Source organism: Diorhabda carinulata, chromosome 3, assembly GCF_026250575.1.
Source record: "Diorhabda carinulata isolate Delta chromosome 3, icDioCari1.1, whole genome shotgun sequence".
Classification (NCBI taxonomy): Eukaryota; Metazoa; Arthropoda; class Insecta; order Coleoptera; family Chrysomelidae; genus Diorhabda; species Diorhabda carinulata.
In genome coordinates, this window is record NC_079462.1 from 12,687,417 (window position 1) to 12,705,441 (window position 18,025).

The following is an 18,025-nucleotide window of genomic DNA, read 5'->3' on the forward strand; positions in this document are numbered from 1 at the left end:
GAATTATAAGAAAGCGTTTGATAGTGGACCTCATTCCTGGCTTTTGGGGGTCTTGCAGATTAAGAAAGTCCACCCAACTATTGTGAGCTTCCTTGCAACAACAATGGAGAGATGGCGAACAAACCTACATCTTCAAATATGTCCAAACTCCCTAAATATTGACGAAATACCTATTCGTAGGGAAATATACCAGGACGACTCCATGAGTCCGTTGTGGTTCTGCCTTGCAATGAATCTCCCATCTGCCATACTCAATGATACAAAGTACGTATTCAACATTAAAATGAACAGATACACCAACTGTACCATCTCCATCTTTTTCATATGGACGATATCAAGCTATACGCAGCAAATAAGCGTCAAATAAATCACATTCTCGATATAACACATTGAGTCTCCACCGATATACATACCGATATTGAGAAAGGCATTATCATGAACGAAAATGTGCAACTTCCCAAAGGAGATATCGTACAGCTGATGGAAAACAGAGAAACTTACAAATACCTAGGATTTCAACAGGCTATGCGGCTGGACCACAAGCAGGCAAAAACTAGAATCCAGTATCAATACACCAAAAGAGTGAAGTCACTTATGAAATCCGAATGAAATGCAAGCAACTTAGTCCAGGCAATCAATACCTAGTCCAGACCTGTTTCAACGTACTCTTTTGGAATACTGAAGTGGACGAAAACAGAGCTAGAGGGTATTCAGAGATTGACACGAACAATGATGACGAAGAAAAACAACCACCACCCGAAGTCATCCACTATTAGAACAACATTACCCCGAATAGAGGGTGGAAGTGAACCTACGTGAATTCTTTCAGACTAAATCGGAAATCTGATCTTTGCATCTGATTATATCCAAGGCGGATGAGGATTATTGTATTGGACACCGAGGAGCTGGAACAGGATCAAGTTATTAACATGAATAACTACAAAAAAAATATTATTGATATTTTGTTACATTCTCGGCTTTGGTGTTTTCAGCCCTGATCACGTGCGTGAATATGTTTTGGTTCACTATTTTTCTTCCATAAATAGACTTTAGTTTAATATTCTTCAAGCTTTCAATGATCCACATACTCAAAAGAAATGATTTACTTCATAGTATATATAAATAGATATATTATAATTTGAATAGAACGATTCATGACAATAGATTTTTTTTTACAAAACAATGTAAGTGCCCTAATGGCAACATAAATTCATATTATCAGTAGAAAAATATGGAACGAATAGTCTGAACAAATTGGGATGAAATAATTCAGAACTCATCCGTTGCTGGATGATAACGCTTTAAATGCAACATAATTTCACCCAAAATTGAAAAAACAAGTATTGATAAACTTTAACACATAATATATCCGACCAATATACTAACTCATTAGTTGCTATCTCTTGTGACATTATAAATATTGTAAAACCGATTCTTAAATCATTGGTGCTCGCGTTATTGGTGGGTAATTTATTATTTTTAATATTTTTCGATATTTTGCAGAAATAGTTCTAATAAAGAGAATTGATTGGTGAGTAATTTATGGGGATATATATTTTCTAAACTTAGTGAAAAAATGATTGGTTATTATATTGTAATATTGCTGTAGAACTAACTATTGACATTTTATATCGTATCAATAAATAAAAAGTTTAAATGTTATCATTTAACAAATTCACTATTTAAGGATTTTATTGCTATTAGTCATTATTCATTATTAGACAATCTATTTTTTTAATCAATTAGTATACATGTCCTTGTGATAAAAATGAACGCCAAGGCGCCATTTCACGAGTCGATCAGAATTAGTATATTTGGTTGACTATTCAATTGAATTTGTAAACTTCCTTTCAATTTTACTGATTTAGTCGATTCGAAACACATTTGTTAAAGTATTTACAGCTTTGAAGATGGTTTTGAAATATAGATATTATGTAGAAAAGCCAAGAATTTTCAGATAAATTGAGATGATTTTTCATTAGTATAGTATTCTGGTTGGTTAGAAATCAGTGCAACTCTTATGAGGCAATAATATGAATTTATTTTCCACTTAAAGTTCTTCGGTAATGCTTCTCGTATATTTGTAGCGTTTCTTTGAATGATCCAACAGTTCTTGTCAAATATCTTCAAAATGTACATAAGAAAATCTCATTCGATTCCTATGAGCCTTGGGATCCTCAATAACCAAATGGCTAACTCAGTGTTATGAGCAGAGAGTTTGTCTTCTTGATATATTCGGTGCCAACAAGTTATTTTAAGTGTTTTTTGAAGTAATAATGATCAAATTCTAATTTGAACAACAAGCTCACTGCACAGCCACACATCACGTGACACGTGACAACGTTTTCCACTACAATTCTTCAACATGCAATGCAAACCATATTAAGCTTCATGCTTTTAAGGCAGACTGAACTGTGATCGAACAACTTAAATCGTTCAAAGAGGATCGACTATAAAAATGCATCATTATATTGGTATCTATCAAATAAAGTGTGCGATTATTAGAATTATTGAATCTACTCTCTTTACACATTGTAGTTTTCAGTTAAAATTTAAACTAGTATTACTCGCCACCTGTAATTTTTCCAAAACTACAGGTAGCAATTAATGACGTCGATTGATGTACTCTTGAAGTGCGAGAATAGAAATTGTTTTTAGATAAACAGTATTTCTGGAAAAGCTGTATATACCCGAAGGTATGAAAGAATCCCAGAAAGATTCTGGAGAATCAGCATAAATTGTAGTAAACGATATAAATTGATTCATACATTTTTTAAATAACATTTCTTTCCAGAAATATTGTTTGGAAACACACAACTCGATTATCTCGAATACGAACCGAATACCAAAAGACTTTTGAATATAGAGATTATTATTATTTGAAAGAAACTCTATTTTCCTGGACCCAAGAAGTTTGTTCTTCAAATTTAACAGTTCTTTTATAGAAAACTCAATAATTAATCGTTTTGCAAATTGTATGTGCACATGGATTTAGTGAAAGTGATTGTTTACCTTGTAGGTTCAGATCGTTAAGTTGATTTCTACCAATGATAAACTCTCCGTTTCTTGTCATAATTGAAATGTGATACCATAAATTGTTGAAGGAGTGTTTCTATTAAAGAATTTGGTGAATATACTTAATGACTATTATTTTGATAACCAAGATCACAGAAATATGTCTAACCTCCTCTTAATACCACAGAACATTATAACCACTGCCTCTTCTACCTCCAAATATCAGCCTAACCCGAAAAATCCGAATATCCACTCTTCACCTTTATCGTATGGTGCAGCTACCTCAGTAGAATCTTCGCCGGTTTTATGTGTCCTCACGAGATCAGCATATCACTATACCTTTTATGTAATATTTGACTACATTGAAGCAATAAGTAGCATCGTCTCTCGTGAAAATGTCATTTTCGCATCCAGAATATCACGCGGACGCATATGCATTTATTCATCATCGATATAATCCCTATATGTCAGCTTATATCTCCAACCAAAAAAATACTTATTTCCAATGTTTGTTCATCCATTTCCAATTCCGTCATCGAGAAAGCACTGCATGACTTAGAGTTATCACTCACTTCTCCTATATTATACGTCAAATGTGGCTCATCTGACGATGAATACGATCATATTTTGAGCTTCCGCCGTGTTATTTACATATTACCAACCAACAATGATTTTTCCCTTCAAACTTCGACTGTTATTAATCATGAAGATACAAGATACAACAAACACATTCACTTCTAGCGACAACTCGACTCCTTTCTCTGTAAACAGGCTGGGCACCTGGGCACACTGCTGATTTATGCAGCACTTAATCCCACAAAATCCTTCTCTCAAATCAAATAATTCAAATAATCAAATAATTCCGTCAATATCTCAATCCCTCTTCTTGTGATGACCCTATCACCACTTATACTTCAGTTATTCCCGTAGTATCCTTGGAAGACACCCCATCTCGTTTTCCTCTATAATTGTTTTATTAAAAACTAGCGAAAAATATCAACGTTCGAATGACAGCAGCCTCTACTCGAGAGCAGCCACTTTATAAGCACTGAATCACGCTCCGTCATACATAAACAATTCGAAGAATCTCTTGATTCTTCTCCCCTCAAAGGAACCCAATTAATTGCGTATTGTATCAATGACCCTTTTTCTTGAGGGTTTGTCCTTAATTTATCGTAATACCAAAGAGAGATCTTTAAAAAACCGTATTTTTCTAATCAATATAATTAAATTTAAACTTGAGCAAAAAACTCCTTCCGAAATATCTCTGATCGATGACGGGAATACCACTTACTCGACGAGAAAGAATTCAGAAAATAATTTCCTTCCATAAACCTGACTTTCTTTGTCTCCAAGGAACCAACCTTAAAATTGATCATACACGCAATTTGAGAAACTGAAGTATATCGTTACATCCGTACCAACTGCATAAGTGCACCTCTCATTAACAACAGACCTTGTAGTAGAAGCTGTCACTAATTGGTATTCCAATAAACTTACCATTTGTAGAATATAAATTCCATCGGATCATTCCCTTCGTGGAAAATAGTGGGCAGACTTGATTCTTCAGCTTTCCCAACCATACAACTTTGTTGGAGACATCACATAGTGTGGAGCGCCACTCAAAATCGAATTAGAGGCAACACATTAGAAAGAGTCATAAATTCAACTGGTATCTCTCTCTTGAAAACTCATTTTTACATATTCTCAGGTTCCTTATCTGCATTCGACCTCAGCTTCTGTGACCCTAAAACTGCACTTTCTCTTTCTTGGCAAGTTTCCGATGACCTACATGATAGCTACCACTTTCCATTATTATATCCAATCTCTATAATAAAGAAACTCTTACCAAAAGCTTCTGACAAATAAAAAATAGAAACTGGCCTGAGTTTACTCATGTCTAGGACCTACTTATCTTTACCTATATTGGTAAAACAGTTTTTTCTTTGGTATGTAAAACTATTCCATGGTGGAATCTGAATTGTGAAAATGTTATACGTGAATTAAAACATGCTCTTAATAGGTTTAGATGTCACAAAACATAAGAAGACCTTATTATACACAAAAAGCTTGAAGCTTAAGCTAAATTTATTATCAAGTGCAGTGAGAAATCCACAGTTACACTTCATCCCTGAACCATAATACAGATCCCAGTCAAGTTTGAAAAACAATTGCACAAATCCAAGGTGAAAAAACTAATATTAAAATTCCTTTTTGTTATCTAACGATCTCCTTATCGCCGATAGTCGAGAAATCTCTAACTCACTCGCTCAACACTTCAGCAATCATAATCCAGCATCCGATTTTCATAACTCACGTATTCAACCCTCTTCCACACTCCAGCTAAATCCTCTCGATATTGCGTCTGCCAATGCCCCTTTTAATTTAAATGAACTAAAATTCTCGCAATCGTAAGCGATCAACACACGACAACCTTGTTCTCTTGCAAACAAATATATCTCTTGTAATAAATAGCCATCAGGACGTCATTGCAAGTAGTTCCGACATTGAAAGCCCTTTCGACTCTCTATGCAGAAGTACAATACTGAATAAACTTACTCCATGCAATTTACATGGTAACATATTATCATTCATCCATAATTTCCATACCGATAGAATTTTCAGGGTTTCCGCAAATAAGTTATGCGATAACTTCCCCTCTCCCGTAGAAAATGTCCAATACCCTGATGACCTAATCGTTTACGGCCATGTTAAAAATGTCCCCTCTACATTCCAACTGCTTCAAAACGCAATAAATCTACTACAAGAGATATATCCTTACCTAGTTGTATCATTTTCCCGAAACAAATACATCTGATAAAATTCTCTAGAACATTTATTTACTCACCTCAAATTGTTTCTGATAACTCCCTCTTACTTATTGTGAATCAGTGCAATTACCATATTCATGATGTAAAAGGCATTTGCCTAAAGAGGCTGAAGATAATTGAAAACATCAGCCACCTTCAATGAGGCTCCAACGAAATTATATTGCTACTAGAGTTTACAGAGTTCTAATATGCTCAAAGCTTGACTATGGTTGTTTTATCTATATATTCGTATCCTAACCTTTCGAACTCTGTACACAATACTGCACTTCGCCTCTGCCTTGGCGTCTTTCGTTCAAGCCCGTCTGATAGTGCCAATGTTGAAACTAATGAGACACCACTATCCTTGAGACGACATCCTCTTCTCCTATCATATGCTGCTAAAGTATTTCAAATCCTTCTAATCCTGTTCATTCGCTAATTACCACCACATCCCTACCTACTAATTCACGAACAATTGTAAATTCTATCCCTCAATTGTTCGAACACCTACTTCAAATTAGCAACCTTTCTTTGACCTGCCAACTTCCTTCGCCTTCTTCTGCCTCTTAGACCAAAAATATTCCCATAGTAGACACCTCACTAACCGTTTGGCACGATATATAGAGCAAGGGTACTACATCACTGTACAATATTCACCCATCAACTTCTCACCTGCCCCTAAACTTTTAAAGTAGGAAAGAAGCTGTGTCAATAAACAGACTCCAACCACACAAAACTTAATATTGTGATTAACTGTTTTCCCATAATTCCATAGCAATATCCAAATAAATATAAAACTACTTGAAACTATAAATACAAGGTTAGTACATTGAACAAGGAGGATATCTCATAATGAATAGTTATATAATATTTCAATTCCCGCACCGCCTGACGTATACTATTTGTTACGCTTGTTTGCTGATTATTGGTATATTCTGCTGATACATTTGGATAAAAATAATTATAATTAAATTTATGGTACTATCACGTTCGCAGTTCACAAAATTATATTCTTAAGGCTCCCACAATATTTCTGCTCAATGAGCAACGTTTCTCATGCCGTACTCTGTAATAATTGTAATATTTGTGGAAGACAAACAACACGATATGCATAATATCGATGTTAAGCCCATCGATGCGATTTTCCTATTTTAGTTAGTTGAAGTTAAAAGTTAACTTGTATCAAACTGCATTTGTATCTGAGTATTCATAACGATTAAGCTTAGAATAAAATTTAACTGACAGTGCAAAACTGTTATATTATTTGTAGACAGGAAGGTTTTGTGGAATTGCAATTATATAGGTAGTTTCCATTTTTTCTCATCCTTTAACTTGATTCACTATAGAAATGTGTCTATCTTCCGGCAATGAATAATCATTATTTTATTCATTCACGCCACTGGTATAGTAGTTTCTGGGAGGAAATTGCTGAACATGTTTACCTGAAAAGGAATATTGGATAAAACTATCATCATCATTGAGAAATTTCAATATACTCTATCGCTGAAAGTGCGTAAAAATCGAATCAAAATATTCCGTTACATATTATCTCTGAACACCTATTACTAATGATGTTACAAATTCATGGAATTATTATAATATCAGTGACCAAAATTTTCTATCCATCTGATCGTTGAGAGTAGCTGGGAGTATCGAATCAAAAGATAGTATTAGATACTAAACTGGTAATATTTACAAGATTAATGGTACGAATTCATGAAACAATGTACTGTCATTCGCTTTTAAACAACTGTGCAATATATTGGATTGGTCTGATGATTAATGTGGGTAAAAATCAAGTCCTAATAGTTCACATGCTATCTTGATGATTCTGGCAAGTATAATTGTACGAAATTATGTTATTATCGGTCATTAATAAATGTGTAAAATTGAAAAGATACAACGTTATGCAGAGCTCGAAAATCGAGTTCCATTATAATATAAATACATATATACCAAATCATCCGAACCGTCATAAAAAATATATTGATAATAGTGGAAGATATGGAACCGAAGCAAATATAAAATTCACATAAATGTTCTGCGTGAATTTTCTGTTAATGATTCTGATTAGTGGCGAGTAAGATACTCGAAGTTCTTAATATAAGCCCCAATCAACAGAAAAAGCTTTTCTTATTCAGATAGTAATAAATGTTTAGAATCTCTGTACTAAAAGCTCATGGATGATCCGGAATACCGCTGGTGCACGGAGAAGGAAAAAAACCTAAAACTACGTCTAAGTTGAGTGCCGAGCGCTTACACGTGCGAATTTTAAACATTTGGGTCTGTCTTACAATTTAACTAGTGACAATAAAAGGTTCAAGCTGAAGTTTTTAAGCAATTTTTCGAAGGACATTCGTTTCTGGAAGTTTTAAGTGGAGAACAACGGGTCTGTCAGAGGGCTTATTTGCGCAATGGTTCCTGACCGCCCAAAACTCAACTATGTAATATGTTTCTGATCATTTTTTTTCCAAGTTTGAAGGAATCGATTCACTTTAAGCACATTGGCAGTACTAAAAGTTCCATATTTAGAGCAAGCCATTAAAAAACTTCTTATATTTGACCGTGTTCACATAAACCATTTTTTTCTTTTTTTTTATATCAAAACTAGTATACCAAAGCAGAGTACTATAAATATTATAACTTATAGCAAGTTCTACTTGTGCGAATTAAAACGCCTCAATATCGAATTCATCGAAATTGTTATCATATTACCATATTTACCCTATTGGCAGGGATAGAATTAAGGCCTATCAAGCCGAGCCATGGGTTCAATCAATTTCTCAACTAACTATAATACACTAACGGTTATGAGTTGACAGTGGACAGAAAAGAGTGAAGGAATATAAAGATGATCAATTGTCTAGCCTTAGGTTAAGCGTTTCAGGGAATTAGGCCTACGAAATCGTTAATTTGCTGAGTAATCATTTGAAAATTGAAGTAGACCTCTTACTATACAAAGACTTTATCGCCATATTAGAGGGTCACTTTTGATAATGACTATTAGGTTTTCATTTGAATGTGGTGTAGAGAAGTCAACATGTGAGATGACTAAGAGAATTTTTGCATTATTATATTATATTATAAATATATTATAAATTTAGTGCATTATTATATTATATTTTGAATTTAGTTATATCTCAAGGAAATCATCCTTCGAAATGGAAAGGTGGAAAGGTTTTAAACTTCTAAATCGGCTAATTGTAGACAAGAATGCTGGGTTTTTACGATATTTGACTCTCATATATATATATATTATTCACTCATCAAACGAGATGCAGAAATGTTAAGTTTTTTTGACAGTTGTACAAAATAGTTATTGAAACGTTTAGGCACAAATTTTATACTTTTTGTCACGAGACTAGAGCAGACAAAAACACGAGACTAGAGCAGACAAAAACAGACTTTAGTGCAGCGAATTATGCTTGCATATACGTATTTGCGATTGATTTTTTGTTTTTATAGTTAAGTTTAAAATAAAAATACGTGATAGGACAATTCGACCTAGTGCGCACGTGTCATGCTTGCAACTTAAATTGCATTAGGAAAGCTAATTTTGTTTCTCGTATGCCAAGCTTGTGTGCTGTGTTTCCACTTCGCACTCATATTGAATTAGAAACATACCCTCAAAAGGTTGTAAGCTGGTTGACGTGTGATTGACTACTGTCGAACGTGAAGCGGATAACAGTTCAGTTACTTCAGAATCTGTGCACCGAAAATCGATTTCGCTGCCGATTTTCGTCGATAGCATTTCCTTTATAAAAACTAATAAAAAAAAAGCAACATTCTTAGAATTATTGAATTTACTACTAATGTACAATAGGAGAAAAAACTAGTTGAATCAAAAACACAAGCCAGCTTGTAAACCTAAATTTTATACTTAAATCATTATCATCAAACTCATGAACAATAAAAGAATGCTGATGAAAAAGCATATAATCGCAGTGAAAAAATCAATCAAAATCTTAAATTTATCCTCTTTGTCGGTTTCCCTTGAATGACCTTTAATTGAGTTCACAGTGTAAAATTGTGAGTATTTATCATTTTGGGATGATATTATTTCTGCACAACGAATCTGAATATTTTTTTATGTATAGAAATAGGTAACTTATTGCAATATTATTGGTCAGGCATTAGTTTGTTCGGTTTGAAGCTTTGAGCTTGAAAAAAACCAATATTTTCACGAAAATCCTTTTGTAGATAGAAAATCAATACTTAATATTTTTTTGTCACTTGCGCCTTCCAAGTTCATAAGATATCTCACACCGTCTTTATCATAGGTATAATTTATACTATTTTCCAGATTTTCTTTTTCAAATGTCTTATATCTGAAATTCTTAATTTCTCAGCATTATCCGTATTTGCCTTTCCCAAAATCAACCTAGATCAACCATGGCTTTCCAATAGTAAAAATCGCAAAACTTCATACAAATTGTAGTCTAATTCTCTGATTTGGATATTGAATCAGTGATTGTGGTTCTGTACTTAGAAGTGTCCAAAATAGCTGTTCTTTTTGTAAATCGTGCACCGAAACCTTTGGCACATAGGTATGATCAAGTATTTAAAAAATTATTTTGATGATTAAAAGATTGATAATATTGCTTTGTTTCTATTTTGTCCCGAAAAACTGTCGCAGAATAAGCATACCTCTTCGAAACCCCTTTCATCCATATTTGTGATACTGTGATACTGTGATACATTTCTAGATAATTGAGTCAGTCAGTTTTTTCTGATTTATTCTACCGAAAATATAAAAGCTTTATAGTGTTTTCAATAATAAATAAATTTATTCTGATATTTATGATTTTGTTTCTGTTTGAGGTGATTTTTTATGTCATTTTCATATTTTAATCTAAGCAAAGTCAGACCGACACGATTTTAATTACTAGAAAAAATGAATTTAAAATACAAGCGAAGTTCCAGCTCAATCATAGTTTCCCTGGTTTAAATTTTTTTATAAAAATATATAAAAACTAAGATTTATAGATATTATGAGATACAGAGAAACTACAAAATTTTCCAAATTTTTGTGAGAAATAGAAAACCGGATTTTATTCTTACTGCACGACTTACCTTTAGCCGATGTGCACCATTGAAGTAGTCTAACTGTAAGAAAACTTCATTTATTATTCTTATCTATCACATTAAAATATTAATATTAGACTTTTTTATGATTGTTTAAATCATCGTTCTTATAAATCGCTCTTATTATTCAATGTATCCTTGATTTTTCTCAAGTTATTTGGGTTTTGGTACATTGAGATCAATCAGAGATCTTTAAACAACCTCTCTTGGTTTTTTCGAATGAAAAATCAGAGTAGAGAATTTTTCCCATAAGAAAAATTTCAAAATGCTGTGCGATTAAAATTATAAATGTATACCTACTCTTATAAAATCATTTTTAACAATTAAAGTATTAATTATAGTTCCAAGATATATTGAAATTATGCCAAAATAATGTTTTCTCTGCACAAAATAATATCACACTTACAACTGAATAGAATGCACTGGATGTGTTGTCACAAATTTAACCTAACCAACCCCCCTCGACCGTAGTTTTCTGATGCATACGATAGACTAGCGAAATCTATTTTATTGGAAGCTGTCACGAAAATTATACTAGTATACTATATCTAATTTTCTGGAGACCCTTACTACATAATTCTTATATTATTCACGGTCAACATGGCTTTATAGGTTGACGATAATTTGCCAAACTGTGAAATACATATCATCAAAAGGTATCGATATTGACAATTTCCAGAAATTCTGTTTGTTGTTGTTTTCTTTCTAAAAAACTAAAATATTTAATATTCGTAATTCGTAATATTAGTTAGTTGATGGGTGAAATATGAAAGCGCTATTGCTCTATTCGTATTGAGAAGGGGTCTCGCCACAAAAAAGCCACTAGTTGAAAGCTAGTTCAGAACTGCTACGAACAGAGGAAAGATGTAGTTATGTGTTTTATAGATTACGAAAAAGCTTTTGATGGAGTGCAAGACCATAAACTCGTTCAAATACTGAGGCGACTTGACATAGACCAGAAAGATATACGCTGTATTTGAAATTTGTAATGGAACCAATTAGCTGCAACTAGAATTGACAACAAACTTTCAAAGGCCCAGAAAATCCTAACAGGGTGTTAGGCAGGGATGTGTCCTCTCTCCACTTCTGTTCAATTTTTATTTTGAAAACATCTTGAAGAAGCCTTCGAAAGTCAACAATTAGGTATCAAAGTAAATGGCACATGGATCAACAATATACGATATTCTGATGATATAATCCTGATATCAGATAACATGAATGACCTTCAAAGGCTACTGGACATATTTGGGATACACAGTTGGCTTATGGGAATCAATATCAACATGAAAAAGACAAAATTCCTAGTAATCACCCGCAAATTAGAGGAGTTACGGAATACGAAACCATCTTACAATAGCGAAGAGATTGAACTGGTCACAAAGTTTAACTATCCCGGAACTTGGTTATGTGAAGACTGGTCATCCAACGTAGAGATCAAGTGCCGGATAGAAAAAGCAAGCGGATCATTTATCAAAAACAAAAACGTGCTTACGAACTCTGACTTTGACCTCAACCTTAGAATAAGATTCACAAAATTCTAGGTATGGATAGTGCTATTGTAAGGCATTGAAGGCTAAACACTGGAAGTTAAAACCATAAACATATTGGAGGAATTTGAGATGTGAGGAATATTGAGAGTTCCCTGGACGGCGAAAAAAACCAACGAAGAAATTCTGAAGAGAAAAGGAAAACAGCATACCTGGGACATGTGACAAGGAGCAAGAGGTATCATTTGAATCAAATCTTGATGGAAGAAAAGATAGAGGGAAGAAGAGGATTGGGTAGAAAGAGTATATCGTAGCTTCACAATATCAAAAATTGGACAGGCATAAGAACAACACGAAAATCTATTCATACCGCCAGAGACAGGAGGACATGGTCAGAAGTGATCACAAGTATCCATTAATTGTTAGTAGAAGAAGAAAAAGAAAAATTCACTAAGACAATTTTATAATTTCTGTCATAGTCCTTATACATATGCTATGTATAGTTATTTCTTCTTTAATCAGAGCCCATTATGATGTCCTTTGTTAAATAACATGAACATCAAAATCAAGAATGATTCCGATCAACTGTCAATCAACTGAATAATTAATCAAATAGCATATGATTCAATTGCTATTTTGTTAAACATGTATTATCTCAGACAGAAACTGTTAATGAGGACCCACACTAATGTCAATAGTTAACGCATATCTCAGTCTTGTTTTGACTATCTCGTTGACCCTAAAAAATATTGATAAAAATAGATAATATTCCATTACTACTATCGAACATATTCTCATACTATAAAATTTGCGATAATTGAAGAAGACAAGTCAATGGAGGTGACCTATAAAACGGCCTAAGAAATTTTCTTCTCTCTATGTGACATATATAATATTCCTTTCAAAATCTAACAAATTTATTTATTATTATAGAGTCAGTTCAAAAATTGAGCCGATAATATTCTAATCTATGTTACTTCCAATGCTTCAACTTAGCTATTTTATACATTTTTACAAAAACGGTGAGGTTAGACTGGGGTCCGGCGAATTTATTATACCCAAATTCACCAAAAGTAACCATATAGACTACGATTCTAGCGACAGCAATTATTTTTGCAGTAAATTGAGAGATTTGTGTAATATTTCTTGGTATCAAAGCTGCAAAACTTCTCTGGTTATAACTAAGTACATTCCATCGAAGCAGAACAACCTTTCACACATCCAATAAGTAGGTATTTGATAAGTAGAGGTGAAATTTTTTCTATAAATTGATTCCAAGGAAAGGTAACATAAGCTAGACTTTCACTTGTGAGGTTATCTCATATCTAATTTTCAATAATAAAGAAAGTATTCGGTACGAACTTGCTGCCAACAAGTTGTCGTCATCGAATTTTACAAAATGAATACCGTGAGCATTCAGACGTTATTTGAAATATTTCCCATATACTAAACATGATTAGGTGATCAATATAATCATAAAGCTGTTAATGTAATATTATATTTATGTAAAGACCGGAATTGTGTCGAAACGTCAAACATATTTTATAATAAAAAATATTTTATTAATTACAAGAGACCGATAGTGACGACCATTTATCAACAGAAAAATTGTAAAAATGGGTATCTTATTTTCATTTTTTCCGATACTTCTGAATTTTTATCGGCTTTGAGGATTTACGAGGATCGAAATTTGATGGAACAACAGAATAATGTCAGTAACAACTATTCCTTTGAATGCAGAATGATCTGGGACATCAAGAACGAAATTGTATTCATTTACTCGTTTAATGAAAATTATCCTCTAATTTTATGTGCACAAAGACACCTGGTTTAAAAATAATAGAAAAATAATCATACCATGTTTCCCAATATGATTAGCGGATGTGTAATATTTTATAGTACAATATTGACATGCAACACAACCCCGATCATTAAAACGCTAACGGTCAATCCAGCAATTGGGTAGACTGATGTTTGGCCTATAGTTTCCTTCGTTCCAACAGTGAGTCCAAGCAATTGAAAAAATACTAAGTACTTCTCATCTTTCTTCAACGGAGAAAATGGAAGAAGAGAAGAAATAGCATTCAGAGAATTACAGTTGCTTTGCTAAAAAATCATACACAATTTAGAAAGTACGCCTAAGGTATCCCTAGCAACAAAGTACGCACATAAGAATATCATATGACCAAGAGGGCAAATTGATTTATCACTGAGATGTTATGATTGTCAAAATCCTCATTGTTATGGATTAGCATTTTGTTGAAGTTTTAGCGTGAGCCATAGTCTGATCACTTTATAACCTGTAACAACTACAAACAATGAGGTATATATAAAAGTTGTTAAGGCAGGTGTTTTGAAACTGATTACCCTCATTATGAAACTATTCGAGCTGCTCTTGTTTCATGTTCCATAGGTCGTTTATTACTGTTTGATAGTATAAATACTATCATTAAAAGTCCGAAATTTTTTTCGAAACATACGGTATTTTGAAGTAGCAACAGAATATGAATTGTGATATATTCAAAAGAATTATCAGTATGCAGTGGCGTGAAAAGAAAATACTAATATACTAATATACTCTCAAATTACTAATTACTTGTTATGATGTGAAAAACAAGAACTGAATTTTCAGCATAAGTATCATTCCTCACTGTTACTATCTCAATTTCTTTAATTCGACTTATTTTGTATAGTGTGCATAATAACGTCTTTAACGTTGTATATAGAATGTGTGATAAGAAATGTTGGAGATATTATATGGAAGCCTATTTCAAATGGCTAACATCTGCTGTTTCGTGGCCTTGTGAATCTCACAAATGGATTCAAAATCCCTTCGGGCGCATTCTTTATGAAAACAACAAAAAGTGGCACAATGCTACATCTGCTAAGGAAAGCGAGTTTAGACAGACAGGAAGACATTTTGCATATCAAAAATGACGTGTCACCCAACGTGTTGATATGATGAAGAAGCCTATTTTCCAGGTCTGTTCAACCTCTCGAATAGTCATTCACCTGTTTGAAATAACAAGCCTATCTTTTATCTCTATTTGGAAGAAATTTTATTCTAGTTTTATCACTTTTAAATCGCTAGAACTACTTACAAATTGTTTTAAATTACTATATCATAACAACAGAGGCAATCAATGTTCAATGTCATTTTATCTTCTTCGACGTATCTTTTTCGACGTATAACAAAATTTGATGTTGATGCATTATTTAAATGCAATGTTTCAGGTTTGCCATTGTTAACAATATCTATTTTAAGCAGCTCTACTAGCAGGCTGACAAGTCAAAGAGCGTTCAAACTTGACATTGCTTGTTATAAGATATACTAGTTAGGTGAGACATAGCGTAAATGCTGCAACGAAAATGTTTCATCACACTTCGTGTTTCTGCTATAGAATACTATTGACTTTTACGTATAGTTACTTTCGTTTAACTTCCTCCCTCAATACTATATATTTTTAAGTCTTATCGCCTTGATCTCATTTTCCTTATGCGTACAGTGCCGTGGTTCACTTACCTAATAAGTACCTTTTTTCATTGACCAGTTGAAAATGTTTTTTCTTCATGCACAAATATGAATCTGACATTCAACCAAAATAACTTATATCTTCATATCAGCTATTGTTTTGAGTCTATCCGGCAAAAATATGTTAATATGTAATACGAGAAGGTGCCATAACCAAAAATTAAGTATAACTACGGTTATGGTTGAGATGCAACAAATAAAAGATTAGAAACTGGTTTTGGATTTGAAATTAATTATTAATTATCTCCTCAGAATACAAAATTCACATAAAATAGTTGATTCTAAGACTTCACTCGGTTGATATCGAATAATTCTGTTTATATTCCAGACTTCGTCCGAGAAGTATTTAATTTAAATCAAACTGTTCGGAAATATTTATAGAATAAAAAATGGATTCATGACAATGTAAGTAGTATGTACGGTAGATGAAAAAATACTTAGGCATTATATGAATATTAAATATTTTAATATTGTATTTTGATGACGTCATGAATCTAATGCCATACTGGTATGCCGCCATTTTGTACTTGTGAGAAACGTGCAAAGTAGTTACTGATTCGCAAGTCGTGAATATATGATATGTAAGAATCTTTATTTGTAACTTATTATTCAAAATAATTGCATATAAACAAAGTAAACAACTGCTCCTTGTGAATGGATTAAAAATTAAGTCAACTCATAATACTAGTTAGTATAATTCAAAATAGGTCGATAGTGTTGCATTATGATTAATGTACATTTCGGGATAGTGGCAATATATTGAACTGTAATTCCTTATCCTATTAAATTTGATAATTTTATGGGGATTTCACTCAGTAGTACTTAAATTGCTCAGTACACGTTATATGGCTTTCATGTAACTATAATATATTTTTTAATCTTTTGTAATAGAATTTTTTTTAAATTACTCCGATTAAATATTCAAGGTTGTTATACCTATAAGACAATTAATTATATAGACAATAAAATTTCGATTCCACATGAATACTATCAGTTTATCATTCTACAGCACCAGTTGTTGTTAAAGTGATTGTCAGATTTTTATATACATTTATTTCATGAGTAACCAGAGAATCTATATGTTTTATAGTATTTCGTCTATAAAATAACATTTTGCCGAAGATAAATCGGGAAAATAACATCAGAGACTCATAATTGCTTCTCCTTCAAGCGAATAGTCACATACACATACATTGGAAAACACATACATTGAAAATTTTTTATTGTGACTAGTTTAATATTTAGTTCAGTATTCCAGGAACAACCAAAATGGCACAAAGCTACATCTACGTTTTATATACATTCATTTTTTCTATAAAATAACATTTTGTCGGGAAATTATCATCAGAAACGCATAATAAGTTTTGGAAACACACAAATTTTCTATTGTGATTATATTTAGTTCAGTATTCCAATGATAAAATATTAATAAATTACGAAGGCAACGCCCTTTCATAATCATCTAAAATAGCATATATCAACTGTCATATCTATTTAATTTGTTGTTTGTCAGCTTAGAATATTTCAGTTGGAAGATTTTTTTGAGTTTATCAACAAGTAGTCAATATATAAGAGAAAGCTTCCAATTTCTAATACATACAACATAAATTATCTTCAGAAATTTCTAAAAATGAGTACCTCTTTTTCATTTTATTCGATACTCCTCAATTTTTATCGGCTGTGGGGATTTACGAGGATCGGAATTCGATGGAACATTATTCAACAGAATAATGTCAGTAACAACCACTATTCTTTTGAATGCAGAATGAACTGGGACATCAAAAATGAAATTGCATTCATTTACTCGTTTAATGAAAATTATCCTCCAATTTGATATTGACGGAGACACCTGATTTTGAAATAACAAAAAATAATTATTTAAGTGTTTAAAAATCAATAGCGGGTGTGTAACACTTTATAGTATGATATCGAACTTGTAGTTATATTATGATACATAAAACTAATTAGCAACTCAAACAATTCTGAATGGTAGCCCACAAGTGTCCAATGTAAGTAAAATTCACCAAACAGCGCATATCAAGAATGGAAAAATACACAGTGTCAGCTCGGGGGACTCTGGAGGCCATGAAACAGTT

General features: G+C 32.7%; 1 protein-coding gene across 5 annotated transcripts in view; it reads left to right on the forward strand.

The window, feature by feature from the left end:
• LOC130891099 (sodium-coupled monocarboxylate transporter 1-like) overlaps positions 1 to 18,025 on the forward strand; it is a 61,540-nt gene that overhangs the window by 21,360 nt on the left and 22,155 nt on the right. The window contains exon 1 of one of the 5 annotated variants that reach the window (XM_057795656.1): positions 1,361 to 1,531. The exons of 2 other annotated variants lie outside the window; for them this stretch is intronic. The gene's annotated coding sequence lies outside the window, so the exon portion shown is untranslated. Of the gene's footprint in view, positions 1 to 1,360; positions 1,532 to 16,202; positions 16,335 to 18,025 lie in introns of those variants that run through there. 2 more of the 5 variants (XM_057795653.1, XM_057795655.1) reach the window with 2 other exon arrangements.